A 16,086-nucleotide genomic window follows, 5' to 3' on the forward strand; every position below is an offset into this window, starting at 1 on the left:
GTCTATTATATTCCCCCCCCCCCCCCCCCCCCCCCCGAAAATGCAGACTTTCGAGTTTAGAATTCTTGACACATGCAGCAAGGACTGAACCCCAAGTTTGCTCCTTGTGCTCCTCATGCTATTTTCTCTCAGTTTTTGCGATTTTAATTCTTTTGAGTATCATAGCAGCTTTTAAGCAAGATGCCTCTGTTTGATTTAGTATTAGTTTACATTCACTAAAGCTCAGCCCCTTCACTAATGAAATTAACATCAGGAGCAGAAAGATTTCACCTTTTGTGCGGGTAATAGCAAGGTTACAATACTTGGTTGAAGACTATTGGCCAGCAAAACATAATCTTGGGGCAAGAAGCGCTTTTTTGAGCACCTGTGGGCTCTGGCAGAGCAAGTTAAGCAAATTCTGCAGGAGTAGCTCAAGTGGCTCCTGCCATGCCCCATCCCTGCACCGCTGCTAACACGCCTCTGAACTCCAAAACAGCACTGATCCAGCACCTACATCCTTGCTGTTCCACCCTTGTGCCTCAGCTGGAGCTGACTCAGTGGGTGTTTTCTGTTGCGGACACTGTTATGGCAGCGGTAACCTCTGCCAGACAGGTGGGAGACAGCTTCATCTTCAACCGCTGTCGCTGTTTGCTTCACTGCCCATGAGCTGAAGCCCTGAGGAGCCGAAGCTCCATTTGCAGCCAGAGCAAGCTGTGGAAAGTCAGCAATTCACCTTTCTCATATTCTTTGGGGATAAAACAATGAAAACAGGAACATATTTAACATAGCAACATGCTAAGGGAAGTGGATTTTGGAAATCACATCTGCAATAACTCACTGGCCAGTACCGGGAAATATTGATGGCATCTTTACTCACCACAGCAGCCGAGTTAAATTCCCTCAACGGCTACTTCTCAGCCACAATCAGCACTCTATTTCTGCACGTTTTCACACAGTTCACCCACTGAGAGGATGTTACCCGGCCGCCTGCATGCTGCCGGGCAGAGCGTGCTCCCAGGTGGTGGAGGAGTGCTGTATCTCATTCCTGCCCTCCGTTACAGTGACACACATAACGAAACCGTTGATGAATGCTATTCTTCCTGCAGGCTGCTGGGTCTGTGAAGGATCAAAGTAAAAGTACGTTTTCATAACTCCAGGTGCTTAAGGAAAGTAATAAATAATGGCGTTGCTGTGGCTGTGTGTAGACTCTGTACCCAGGGACAAAGCATTTCGCAAACACAGGTAAGAAATGTTATTCATATTTTATACAAAGGGGAACTTACAACCCAGACCTATAGATAATATTTTTTTCTGTGTGCTTGATGTATTGGAACAAAAGCTGTTTTAATAGCATTACACTTGGCACAGGTCTGCACCATGCCCTCCCATGTACAGCTCCCAGCCGGTGGCTGCCATGGGCAGGGAGGACATGCAGGTGACCACTGCTGTGAGCGGAATTTCTGGGCTCGGGACTGTGACTTGGAGACACATCAATGCTCTGATACGCTGTTACAACCATGTCCTGGTAAAATTACTTACTGGGTGAGTAAAGCATCTTGCAAGCCCCTACGTAGGCTGAAAGGCTGAAACAGGACCCGGATTGTTGGGCCCTGATGTGGGGCAGCACACTGCCTTTGCCTTCCCGTTTCACATTGGCCTGTGAAGCAAGGTGATGGGGAGCATCAGCCCCCCTAAAACGTGTATGCAGCCTTTGCCCAGGTTGTCTCAGGGCGTGCTCAAAGGACACCACATGTAGGGTGACCTGTTGACCCAGTGACTAGTGTGGGAAGCTGCAGGCTGCGGGAGAAACCGGAGGGGACGACTTTGTTCTTTGTTTGCAATAGTGTTTTTTCTCACTCTGATTAAACTGCACTGCAGCTCATTAACTATTCAGGTGTTGTCTGCATCTTTAGAGAAGGAAACGCAAGATGACAGACTATTTAACAAGTTCATTTTGAGCACAAAATGTGTTTAAGGCAGGAAAAAATATTACTTCTTGCAAAACTTGGGTCGGTGTAATTGCAGGTCTGACTGCTTCAAAGATGAAAAGCCTCTTTCTTAATTCAAGGCAAATGTAGCAGAAATAATGTTTAGAAAAGAGGTGCAGGTAGGTACACACCAGGGAGTGCAATTTTAATATCCTGAGTACAAGATTTTTTAAATCTTTGTCTGACCCTGTGTTAACACACTTGGTTACATTTCATCTGCCACATTCATCTTTGTCGGTTTCTTTTTTCCCCCTGCAACTTGTTTGCCCAAGTTTGTTCATCTTTCCCTTTAGGGCTGATGCTCTCGGCCCAGTTTGTGCCTCCCTGGAGGCCCAGCACAGACCCAGGGGACGAGGTCCAGCTTAATCCCCCATGGGCAAAACCACTCCTGGTGCCTCCAGGGCCTGCCAGCACTAGCACATCTTCAGCATCAGCACATCTTCAGCACCGGGAAGACAAACCGTGTGGTCCAGCCTCTGGACACTTGTCCTTAAATATATGCAATAAGACGAGGAGTTCATTAATCAAGAAGGCAACAGGTAATTGCTGATAAGCTCTGAAGTTTGGGGCAGATCCATACCCGATGCTCCAGCCATGCCTCGCTGCGGGGTTAGAGAGCTCCCAGACCTGGGGTCTATCCTGGCCGTATCCCAGTCCTCCTCCAGGGCAAAGCATCACTGTGAACCACCACCAAGCTGCACCAAGTTTCTGCAGGAGCCAGAAGCCCGCCGTGTGGTGGTTTCACTACCTCTGGCTCTCCGACCTGACCTGCCATTTGAATATGGACCCCAGCACCGTGGTGAGTGGCAAACCCTTTCCTCCACGCTCTGCAGGCTGAGTGGCAGGGGTGCTCATTCCACTGCAGAAATCTTTGCTCAAAAAGCAATGTATCCAAAAGGTCTTATGAGGGGGTAATAATTGGAAGGGACATGGGCTGAGGCTCCCGAACACCCTGTGCCAAAACCCTTTGGTTTGCACTTTTCCCATCAAGGCTTTTAAGCCCACATCAGCACTGAGCTGGAGAGAGGGGGGGAGAGCTCCAGCTCTGCTGATCTTTTCTGAATATTGACCTATATCCATGTAGTGAAGCTGCCAGGATGGGTGGGCTTTGGGAGGGGAGGGGGGAGGAAAGGCACAGCTCAGCAGGGAATTCAGATAACCTCCAGCACCCGTCACTCTCCCGTCTTTGCTCGGTGGCCCCAAAACACCACCTTTAAGTTTGGCCAAAATGAGAGCTGCTGCCCAGGCTGGGTCTCGACAGCCTCCTCGGTTTCTCCATCCTTTACATGCACCTGCCTCCACGGGCTGCGCTCACTCTTCCACCGAGCTCCACAGAGGGGCCCTGAGCATCCCGTGAACTCTGGCAGAAACTTCTTGAAAAGTTGAAAACCTGCTGATTAGCTACAATATTCCTTGTTGGAGGCACTGGATTTCTTGTTGTTTACTAAGTCTCACGTACCTCCTGATTCAATGTTTTGTAAATTTAGCTCTCTCCAGCTTCAGCTGATGTGTGGATGCAGACGCTCTCAGATGCTATTTATTCCACAAGTGAGAAATGACTTGATAATTTATGGGTTGTAAACCCAAAGTTGTACAGGTTTTTACCTCAGGGAGAGAATAAATACGTGTCTCATTTCAACACATTTTAGACAACGTGCTCCTTTTTAATGGGTTCCTTTGATTTTACTCTGAAATATGTAGACACTTCCACCTAGGATCCTCATATGGGAGCTTCATGCTGTTCTGTCAGGTTGCATATTTTCCCCCTGAATTTCTTAGAGAAGATCTCGCTTATCTGAATTACAAAGATGTTAACGTTGTGTTGTCACTGCGAATATGGAGTTTAGGCAAAGATTTTTTTTTTATTAAGAAATGGAAGAGTTGGAGAATAATTACTGCATTGGCAATGGGGAATTTATGGATGTTTAAAATGAATCAGAATGTATTTACTTATTTATAGATGTTGAAATTAGAGTTGCTTTTACCTGCAAGTAAAAGAACTTGCACATACAGCTGTGTAGTTGAGGCTATGTGTGTGCTATTTGTGCCCTAAGAGGAGAATCTAACTGTAATGGCTATACGTTGGTGTATCGGGTAAGGAATTTTTAGGCAATGGCATTTGACATTACAGTTCAAGGATGGAAAAGATTTATTGATCCGTGAGTTAAATAGTGACCCTGGTTTCACCTCTTTTTAGTGCTCTGTAGGTTGCATTTAAAAACTGTACCGTAATGAATCCTTAGGCTCAGATAAATGGAAATCCTTCCCTTGATAGATCACAGAGGAGCAAAAGCCTGAAGGAGATGCTTAGCTCCACCACCTTTTAATTTAGAGAATATTTTCATTAGATTAGGGTCAGTTTTGTAGGATTCCTCCATCTTCGCTTTCCTGATAACATCATTTATTTTGATCTATAACGGCCTCCCAGGCCAATATTTGTAAACAGTGACTGAAGTCATGAGTCAACATCATCTCAACATACAGGATGTCAAACTGGACAGGAAGGTTTATTGTGTCACTGGGCTCAGCTTCGCATCACTAAGGTAATTATTAAACCCAGGGTAAACAGAACTTTGATCCCATGTGTATTTTTAAATGATTGGCAACGGCCAATTTTACAGAAATGTCATTTTGAAAAGCCATTCTCCATAGGAATTCATTGTGTCAACATGCAAGGTGTCCAGTGCAAGGTTGAGCAAAGCAAACTAGCCCGTAGAAAAGGTGCGGGCATGGGGTGCTGTGCGAGGAGCTGCGGGGCCTCCTCTGATCCCCGGCCAAGAGGAGTGTGAAACGTTCATCTCCCAAAGAAGAAAGCAATTCACTCACATCAGTGCTACTGACTAGCGAGAAAAGGTGACTGTGGCCAGGGAAAAAGTGGATGCGTGAAAGGATAAAAACATGCATTGCTAAGAAAGCAGGAGGACCTGTCTCTCTCTCTTTCTTTTAAAAAGATTATTTCCATCTCTCCCTTTGGTCATGGGAAGACTGTTTAAACATTTTTCCCCTGTGGTCTTCTTCAAGGTGAGCTTCATATTGGCTAAACACTCTCCACCTTCCTTTGCCATGTCCCTTCCTTCATAAGAAAGGTGCTGAAGTGAAAGAGGTGGGTACCTACAGGATGGGCGCTAGCACCTCCCTCAGGCGCTGATCCCCAAAACATGGTCCATGACCGGAGTTATGTGCTGGATGTTGGTGTTTATAGATGTGTGAAGGTAGGGAAATTTGGGGAAAACTAATAAAGGACCGAAGCGAGTGGGTATGAATATATCTATCGTATGGATAGGCAGAGTAGTGAGCAGCAGTATCAACATTTCCCCCCTCAGTCTGCTTTGCTGTACTGGATTAACCCACGCTCAGAGCCCGGGAAGGCAATGCCCAGTCTAAGTACAGATGCAATCCCAGCACATGGGGTCTAAAGAGAGATAACCCAATTCATTCATTTACAGTTCTACTTAGCTAAAGAAATTCTTCCTATGATTTCATTATAGAAATAATTTCTAACAATGTGCCAGAATAAAATTACATTTTCCCCACTAATAAAATTTAGTGGAAGCATGTAATTATACAGTTCCTGTATTTGAATTGTAAGATGTACTGCACAGTGGCGTGTCTTATGACTATGTAAATTTAAAGCCCTAAATATTTCATACTAGCTGTAAAATAACATAGTGTAATCAAAAAGTATGCCATAGCTGGAAAGGATGGTCTAGGTGTGAAGATGATGAAAAGTCATCTGTCTGCTTGGCACTGTCAGTCGGGTGTTACTTGTCTACCTTTCCTGAGATCTCGCAGGTAATTTATGGCAGATTTTGCCACTATTCTTTGCTGCCCATCCCCATAGGTGCAGTCATTAACTCACGCACAAACTGTCCTGCTCTTCTGCACCTTGGAGGGTCTCCGGCAGGAGAACGCCACAGCCCAGGATCCTGCGGCAGACAGCCCCGAGACCTGGAAGGGGATCCCCCAAATCAATGCTGAAGTACAACTGATGGCTTGAAATAATAACCAAGTCACTGTGAAAGTAAACGTCCTCTTATTTATAGTGATTAGAAAAAAAAGAAAAATCTGCAAATGGGCAGATATCTGCAGGGAAAATCTGCAAAGAACGAGCAGGCGAAACCTCAGCGTGCCGGCCAGGCTGCTTCCTAATAGCTTCTCTGTATCACCTCCAGCAAACGGGTATCTACAGCGCTGCCGTTTATTGTTGATGACTGATAATAGGATTACTGCTCCCACATCCAAGAGGCACGGCATCCCAAATAGCATCGTTTCATGCTGAAGGAAAGACGTTATTATCACATCCTGACTTTGCGTACTGCTCAACCAGTTATCTATGCAGGACTCGGTGTAGAGCTCTGAGACTTTATAGGATATTATCATGTTATATGAAATTCATGCTGCTGCAGCTATAAATCAAGAGGAGGCCTCGTATGGTGGCTGGTTCTCCTTGGAACAGCATCTCTAAGCAGAGGTTCTGTTCTCTGAAAGATTAGAGTGTGATTTTTTTTAAAAAAAAATGCTGCCAATGAATTTAAAGCTCATGAAAATGGCAGGTTTAATAACTTTGGTGTTCTCTGTTTAGCAATGTCATATGTATAGCTACCACACAAGCTTCTCCACAACTCCTTAAGAAGATACCCGAAGCCTGACTACAGAGTCCTTCTTCTGCAAGACTAAGCAGATAATCCATTTAAAATAGTATTTCTTAAATAGCATTTCCATCTATAGACACTGGCAAGAAGAGCACAAGCTGTGGCACTGGCCAAATGCAAGGAGCACCTGTCTACAGGGAAACAGTAGGGGCTGCACATATTTAGGGTGCAGTTTTGGGAGCAGCTGAGCTGATCCTGATGGCTCGTGGCTACCAAAGCACACCCTTCCCTGTCCCCGCTCCTCGACTGTCCTGGAGGCATGGCAAAAAGCCCGCCCGTTTTTTGGCTGAGTCAGTTTTTGGCTCACATTGGGGTGTGACAAGTGCCAGAACTGGCAACAAGTAAACTGTGGAAGCACACGACACAGGACAGCCGGGGGGAGAGGGCACCCATTGGCAAGGGGAGATCGTTCACCGAGTCTTGTGGGACTGAGCCCTGTGGTTGTGGGGAATGGTGGAGGCTTGGGGATGCTCAGCTGGGGCTTTGCTCTCCAGCCATGCACAGACCACGAGGATCAGGAGTGCTGAGTCCAAAAGAGCTGGTATTGCCTCCAGCACTGCGTATCTATCAGCACAGTGCTCATCTGAGCCTTTCTCTTGTGTTCCTTCACCAGAAAGAGTGAAAACTGCATTTATTGGGCACAAGTTGGTTGGCTTACCCTTGATGGAGAAATTACAGCTGGGAAGAGAAACACCACCTTCAAAAAGCATACAGCTGTAAAAGCATTGCTAACTGTAAAAGTTGGAGTAAAGGCAGCTGAGTACCAAAGGTGAAAAGCAGAAAGCTTTGCTCAGCCCTGCGCAGCTGGTCCGAGCTTTCCAGTCTGCCCCAGTTAGAGCCCGAGCTGGAGCCAACCCTGCTGGGCTGCTGACTCTGAACGTTTGAACATTGTCTCCTTTTGCTGACAGGAGGCCATATTATTCACAGGGCAACTGAACCAGGGCATGTAAAGGAGATTGGGGTTGAACATTAAGATATATTTATATAAACTTATACCTAATTGAGCTCTGAGAAGGTCAATTCGATTTCCAGGGATCAAGCTGCAGAGGTGGGCTCTCCTATCATTAACCTCAGGTGTATTTAGAGCCCCCTCCAAAACCCACTGGAGTCAGAAAAAGTCTTTGGATTTGCCCCTCAAATGCTGTTAATCCTCAGCATTTTAAAAACTTATAATGAGAAATCAAAGCTGAAATTCCAGCAACAATGAATTAATTTTCCTGATGGCCAAATACGCTTAGTAGCTGACCCCGGGGAGTTAGGCTGAAGCAGCAGGTTTTCCTACAGACTTTTCACCTGTGCTGTTGCTTCATTTCTTCATAAAGAAACATGTTAAATTAATTGAGGAGAACAACTTTTGCACACCCTCAGGCTTTCTGTTTCACCTGTGTTTTTAAAAATAGACCCGAGAGGGGAAATGGCAGGTTATAAGCTTGCAGCAGACTTAAATACTCGTGTATGCCTCTCCTTGGGACTCCCAGCAAACAAAGGGGAAGGGAGTTACTGGATGTGATGGGGAAAATTATGCTAAGGGCCTTGTAAGTTAAAAACCAATCAATTTGGGAGAAAAAACAACCCTCAGACTGGCAGGGTTTACCATTTAGGATTTACTCCATACATGTAGTGAGAAGAAAAAAAAGTTCTACAGCATCTAAAACGTTAAGGATGGCACTTCAACATCCTTTGGAAAAGTAAAGAGAGATCTGAGTGTGTACATAAAAGTAACCGTTTAATAACAAAGTTCTGTTGGTTACAAGTTAAGGCCTTAAAATGCCCACTGACTATAAAGGCTTGTAATATTGCAGTAGGTTATTGCCTCTGAGAGGTGTTGCCGCTTCATTATACATTGTCTGATTGTTCAAAAGCCTACGACGCTAAAGATGTGCTTTCTTCTGCCTTAAATAATGCCTGAGACTTGAGTGAGGGAGTGAATGTATGGCGTGTGCTGCTCATGAATAAAAGATGTTTGCAGCTAAGCAATCTAGAGTGTTCCTCTCTTAGGGGATTAATGCTATTCATCAGAAATTTTTAAAGAATAATTTTTAGAGACTTTTCTTTAAAAAAAAAAAAAAAGAGGAGGAATCCAATTGCTTGAGTAATGGTGGGGATGCTTTAGGGGAGAGGATGGTGGGGAAGGAACCAGGGAGGACTTTGAGCCTCGCCGTGGTCATGGGAGGCGTCTCAGTGCCATCCCTTGCCCCGAGCAGAGGTGAGCTCTCTGCAGCGGAACGCCACAAGCTCCCTGTGCTCCTTGCTGGCAGACGCAGCGCTGCAGACAGGCACAGGTGTCCTGTGGCAGAAGCTGTGCTGAAAATGTGGCCTCTTCCAAGCAGGAGGCTCCCGGCGTTGCTCTGGCACTTCAGAGGAGGCGTGAGCACAGCCATACGCGACAGCACTTTAACTTTCCCTCCCTCACCAGGGTGCCCAGCGCTCGCTCGAGCTCCTGACTACGCTGGACTGTCCGAAGGGGTGACCCTTCGAGCCGAAGGAGGAGACCTGTCATCCGTACCTTCAGGGATGGCCCCAAGTCCTGGGGACACACTCCGGTCCCTGCTGGGCTCCCAGGTACAGCCTCAGAGGCCGCCCGAGATGCAAAACGCCTGAGCACCGACTCCCCAGCAAACAGCCAGCCGGGCGTCACGAGAACCGCCTTACAGGATTTGTAGGGGAAGGGTTTGTGCGGGATCGGAAGTAGCACAAGTGTGAAACTGCTCTGCTGAAGTGTAACTGCGAGACTGGCACCCACGCCGTGCTTCTGCACATGCATCTGAAATACCGGCGACAGTCAGTCAAGACACCGAGAGAAGGGGAACGTGCTGCATATGCTGCCACAGGCAGCTCCAGGCAGCGCAGCGATCGCATCTGCCCGTCTGCAACCCCACACTCGCACTGGAGAGGCTGAAACCTCTGGCCAGGTCGCCCACCTTGGGCACGGAGCTCCTGGAGGAGGACTGAAGGTTGCTCATGGAGAGAAGCCATGCAGCTCTAGCCTAGAAACACATGCATCGAGTTAAGCTAATCTTGTTTCCTCACAACAAGAAGGATCTTTTAAGCTGGCAAATGTTTCAAGTGACATGTTGAGATGCTGCCAGCGCTCCCGTGCTCAGCTGAAGGGGCAGCTACAACCAGTGCTCTCCAGGTACCTCTTTTCGGTCACATAGAAGCTTTCACAGATGTGCTCTGGCCGGGTCCATGACGAAGCCAGTAAATGATGGGCGGCCCTCTGTCCCTCTGCTTGTCCCAAGCTGCAGTGGCACAACCAGGTACAATCAGTTGAAGCGTTCCTACTTGGTGGAGAGTCTCTATGTGTAACCCATCCAGAACTGCTCTGTACGTGGCAAGAAGAAAGGGAAGACCCCTGTGTGCCCATGACAGTTTTATTCTCTGGCTATCACCACTTCACCTTATAGTCCCCATAGCACGTTTTTTTTTTCTTTTCAGGTCCCGAAAATATTTCTTGTTTTCCTTTTAACTTTGCAGTGAATGATCAAATTTGTTTTGTGAAGAGTCACAAAGAACCACAGCCCTGAAAATGCAAGAAAGAATGAAAAATACTCCTGTTTCTCTAACGCTGTGGCTTTGCCTGCAGGCTTAGCAAGCGGCGGATTGCAATTAGAGTTTAAGCGTCTATTCATTTTAGTGCAGGAAAAGCATCAACACGTGTGCTCTATTTTTTGACTTCTAAACAGCAGAGTAAATGTACATAAAATTGAGAGGTGATGTATAATATATGAAAAGTAGACATTTTGATCCATGCAGCAAAATGAAACTTATGCAAATTATTAGCAGTTTGTATGGAATAAAGTTTTGCTATACACATTTTTATGTGCTCTCACAGAGAATCTGTAATCCCACTAAGGAACAATCAACCTACCTATAATGAATGAGTGGTTTTAGAATGAGAAACCTTTTAAGGTTTGAGCCGATAAATATCTAAAATATGGAGATTAAAAATAACACTGGAATACACACAGTAGTCAAATGAAATAATCACATTTGTGCTTAAGGAATGAAGTATTCAGCAAACACTTAATTTTCTCTAGAAATACTTTGCTTTAAATTCCATATTTTCTTTTGCCACATTTTTCACTTAAAAGGCTGCATGAGCTTTTGTACTGTTGCCAGGCTTATTTTTTGTTTATATACAGGTTCTTGCCATGGAGATATGTCCCTGACATGAAGGCATCCAGTATAGGAAATGACATGCAATGCCTTATTCTTCTGGTTTAATTAATGCTCTGACAACTTGGCAATAAGGCTACAGTGAAGAAAAGGTCTCTGCAGGGAACCGCAGGTTTTGAGCAATAAGAAAGCTGTCAAAATTTTACTATATATCTATAGTAACATATCGAACATCCAAAGATTTCTGGAAGGCATCTGTAGAAGAGAATTCAAAAGAAAAAAGGTTAGCATAAAAATGATGTTCCTTAACCTACTAAAAATAAAAGAAAAGAATGACTTTCTCAGCAGCCAGAGTTGGAACGGGGTAAGCAGCCTACGCTGACTTACTCGTTTCATGCGAAAAGAAATTCCAGTTTTTAATGAGCGAGGACCGTTTGACACAAACAGTAAAAAGGATTAGCCCGATCCCTGTTGAGACTGGTTCTCTTCTGTGATTTAAACAAGCTGAATGAGGAGCAGATCCGTTCCACACAGTGATCCATGTAAGCATTCTGGATCCCCGGGACTGAACCCCTAAGCCCAAGTCTTCTGCTCCACAGACCTCTCGTCCTTCTTAGCCAAAAGCACAACAGCAGTGTCTTGGCATGAGGGCAGGACAAGGCGTCCTCTCTCTCTCCTCTGACTGGTTCAGTATTTTGGACAGCATCAAAGATGACACCCCCAATGGAGACTGCAGCCGCTCCAAGGGCAGCCTGCAGACGCAGACCTTGGATCATCAGAAACCCGTGGTGATCCATGCCTTACTGAGAGTATCCTTTGATTTGCATGATCTTACTGTGCTCTGTCACCGCCCTCTCGTTCCCAGGAAATGCTATTGAGAAGGAAAGGGCAGAGCAACCTCGGTATCACCTGACTTCCTCCAGTATCTCCACATCTTTTTGGCTGTGAAGATGCAGAGACAGCGCTGTCTTTTCTGATGGATGAGCTATTCTTTAGGTACTGATGGAAAACAGCTGTCTGTACTCACACACTTAATTGCCTTCCGCACCAAGGATTCATGAAGTTGTGCCATCCCATGAAAATATAAAGCAGCCGCATGTTTATATATCTTTCTGAAATCAGGATCTTCAGCCCTGTCAGTGTGAAGCTTCACACTTTCACAGGAAAGCTTACAGTTGTCACAGACTACTTGCTATAGAGCAGTCTGAATTTTCAGTTTAATCCCCTGCATCCCCACTTTTTATTTTAGTGAAGATTAATTTCTGCAAATACACCCCAAATGAATCAGAGGAATCAGCTTCAGTCTCTTCACAGGTCTGGTTTTCACAGAAGAAAGTGCATGAGAGAAAGTAAGAGGCTACCACCAAAAATATTTATTCTAGATAAGAAGTAACTGTACAGAAGAGTACCTACATACGCAGATAACAGCTAGTTTCAAATCCTTGCTAATCAGAGCTATAGCTGGCATGAGTATCAGTGACTATCATGAAGACTGATTTTCTTTTCATAATGAAAACTCTGCTTAGCTACCCAGAGTTTTGCAAAAGATTAACGTTTTCAGCTCAATTTTTCTATAGTGGGTATGTCAGTGTTACTCATTATAGTGGGTGTGTCCATGTTAGCAGTTTCCATTTTGAGGGTAAGGGAATTTTAGCAAAATGTGGTTAACTGTTTGACTGAAAATTAAAGAAAATGTTTCTCATGTGACATTAACATTAAAAATGCGATTGTTTCAATGAAAAGTTCTGTTACTTCTATGCTTTAGAGGAATTATTTAACATTAGATCAGACGGATTAAAAGGAAAAGTGGAACCAAGTTTAGAGCCATGTTATGTAGACAGTCAATCTAATTAAAAACAAACAAAAAAGACCCCCAAACCCAGTCTGCTTTAATTTTAAGTGTGGATGGTGATCGACAGAGGTATTGCTGTGGACAAAACTTTGCAGAAAGTAATTGTGACTATTTGCACAAGCATCATATTTACTTTCCCCATAATCCACCAAAAAAACCCCACCCTTGAAATTAGATGAGATTTTGTTTAAAGGCTTCTAAACCATTAGAAAACAACATGTTCAGGATATGCAGACATGTCTCTCTAACGATAACTCCAGCTATGTTCTATCTTGCTTGAAGTGAAGAGCAGCATTGAAGCAGCTATTCAAGGTTACTGCACATGCCCCAAAAACCGGGCTAAATCAGGCGAAAGAGCCTGTGCTGATAGGAGGGGAAGCTCCTCTCCCCGGGAGCGGGAGCCACGGGTTTGTTTACGTCGGCAGAGAAACTGTATACTTGTCTTTGGTTGTTCTTCTCATTTTCCCTGAAATTCCTAAATCTCAACATGACGCTGCTCTCTGAAGTGCGAGCAGGACTCCCAGCTATTTGTTGTTACTAATGATTTGCATCCTTAAGGAATAATCAAAAAAGGCATAGAAAACGTGACTGTGAGTAGATGGGATGCGTATTCATCCATGCAGTTGGAATTCAGGAACTGCTGTGATTGCATGCGAGTAATATCATTTGCCCCCTGATATTTTGCGTATTCACATCACATCTTTCTCTTTCAGGGCTGTTGCTGAAGGTCCTACAGCCTGCAAGGTGAAACAGCCACGCTCTGCTGTGGAAGTCAGCCAGCAGAGTTGTTTTGGGATGTGCCACAGGCGGCACAGGGCGCTTCCTTCCCCACACAAATTACTGGCACATGTGGGGATCTTCACTGCTCCGAGTGCAATGGGGGAGGACGAAAAAGAGCTGGGATTGTACTGATGGAAATGGGGGAGAGGGAGAAACGGCACCATCATAAATACTGCAAAAACTCTTTAACTAAAGAGAAACAATGAAAACAGCAAGAATATAATCATGGCTTTTGCAACCACAGTGGTAAACAACTTTCCTCTCCATTGCTGTCTCTTGGGTACTTTCTTCTTTTGCTGAATTTTGTAGAAACATGCTCCCTTACCTGCCAAGGATGTCTTAATGCGAGATTATGTACCTTACTCTTTGCTATTCTTTTTGCAACTATTCTCTGACTCCCAGGACTTAGGAGGTACCTCTGTGGAAGTCTTCATTACCTATGTGGAGACAGGGAAAGTGCTCAGCTGCTGAACTACCAACGCATGGGCTTCAGAAAAGCCTGCTAGCGAAGCTCTGTTTCCCAGCCCTACCACTCCTATTTTATTCCTCTGAACTCAAATATGTGAACAAAGTATGTGAAATAACAAGCAGCACGTATTTCCCTGAGCAAGAATCGAATGCAGAAAGGAAAGTATTTGCATATTAGAAATCCTGTTCTGTAGAAAACCTGTATGTGCCAGGAAAACAGAACAAATGTGCTGAAGGAATTTAGGCAAAATTGCACCTTTGCTGCGCTGCTTATGAAAAATCACATCCTCTACAGCGGGTCTGTCACTGACATTGGCATCAGCATTTCATCAAAATCAAACAAATATGAAAAACAAACACCATGAACAAGACCACTGGTTACACAGCATTCATGGTCCAACATATTTAACCAGGATTTGGAAAAGAACCTTGCTGAAACTGAACACCTGCCTTCGTGTACCTAACAGACCCTCTCCGAATATCCAAACAAGTGGTGCGAGGGCAGAAGACAGTATGTGACAACAGGTTACTCGAACAACACCCACCCATGTCAAGGGGGAGACAGGCAGCCCGCAGCAGCCTTCCTGCTCTGCCACCTCCTGGGAGGTCCCTCATGAGATGTAAACCCCAGGAGCTGGCTGTGCGTGTAGAGCAGCTCTCTGCAAGAGCCACGTCAAAAAAATTGCAGAATTGGAGCAGGAGGGTACAAGAAGAAATAAAAAGGGAACACAGAAGTCTGGTAGAGTTCTGGATACCTCAAAACATCAGAGGTGTAAAAAGAGTAAAGTTCATCCCCGCTTTATCTCAAAGGAAAGTCCAGTCCCTTTCCACACTAGAGTCACACAGCTGTACCCAAACGGTACATTTTCTTTCACCACTTTGCTGTCTGGTGGTGGTAACTCCCTTGGAAGAGCTGTATGACAAATCCGTTTTAGCAACTGCAACACAAGTGGCAACAATTTCTAACCAAATGCAGTACCTGTCTGTTCAAAGCCAAATGAAAGAAAGAGTTAGGGATGCTTCTGCTGCTGTGGAATGTCCACTTCTTTGTTCTACTCTCCCCTTGGTCCCTCTGTTCAGCTCTCAGAAAGCTCTTCCCTTGCTCAGTTTTAGGGAAAAGAGGGGTATTGGTCACTGATAGAGGAGCGACTGTAAGTACAACACACTACAACACTTCAAACATTAAATCCACCTATGGTACTATGTACATCATATTCTCACTCCAGGACCACCTTACAGATAGTCATTCACTTGTTCAAGTTAAACCAGCATGGAAACACTGCTGGTCACAGGCTACTCGACAGTCTTCATCTTACTTTAATACTGTTCCTATAAGCTTCTTGATATTAGAAGCCTAGGTACTTCCAAATACATGGTTATTCAATATATACAATATTGTATAGACAAGGTTTTGTGGTTTTGTTCAATATATACAATATTGTATAGACAAATACATTGTATATATACAAATATCAGCCATATACAAATATATGGCTAATGTCAAATAACAAACAGTATGATGGTTTTCAACTTTCTGTTCTAGCATAGACGCTGCCATTAAGTTGTTGCTTTTTAAAGACATCCCCATGTATAGTTTTCAGGCAATCTTCATGATCACAGTTGTACTTCTGTGATTTCAATTCTTCTGGCATACACAAACTACTTCTGTATCATTTTCAGCTTTATTTGTTAATGGTTGTAATAAACACACACAAAAATAAAGAATCAAAAAGTCAAACTGAACTCACTCTATGTTTATCTGAGTATTGTACAGCTTATATGAATCTGCCTGTTCAGAGTAAAAGACATGTCACATGGAAGTTGAGATAAAAAACATACAGTTTTTGCTATTAATCTCCCATCCAATATTCCAGTGGAGCCATTCCGTTATCTATGAACACATAAAAATTTAGCATTGTGTATGATTAGAGTTGCTAATCAAGTTGTGTCTTTATCCCAATGCATATTTACTAGCAATGATAAGGCTCTTTTGTAAGTTATGCCGTTCTGTCTTTGAGAAAACTGGGGAAGTTACCATCACTTCAGGTAGCATTTACTCCTGGACGGAGTAAATCTTCTTTCAAAATTATCTGGGCTGACTAAAACACACAGTGTGCCGACCTCCAGGCAACCCTCACAAGCCTGCTGTTTCTCACTCTTCCCTGCCATCTCTGCCAACACAAGTGCAGAGGGAATATCTAATCCTGGGACACTCAGCTGTGTATGTTTTGGTCACAGGTCACAGACG

This window comes from Charadrius vociferus, unplaced genomic scaffold (genome assembly GCF_000708025.1).
Source record: "Charadrius vociferus isolate BGI_N301 unplaced genomic scaffold, ASM70802v2 scaffold704, whole genome shotgun sequence".
NCBI classification, from domain to species: Eukaryota; Metazoa; Chordata; class Aves; order Charadriiformes; family Charadriidae; genus Charadrius; species Charadrius vociferus.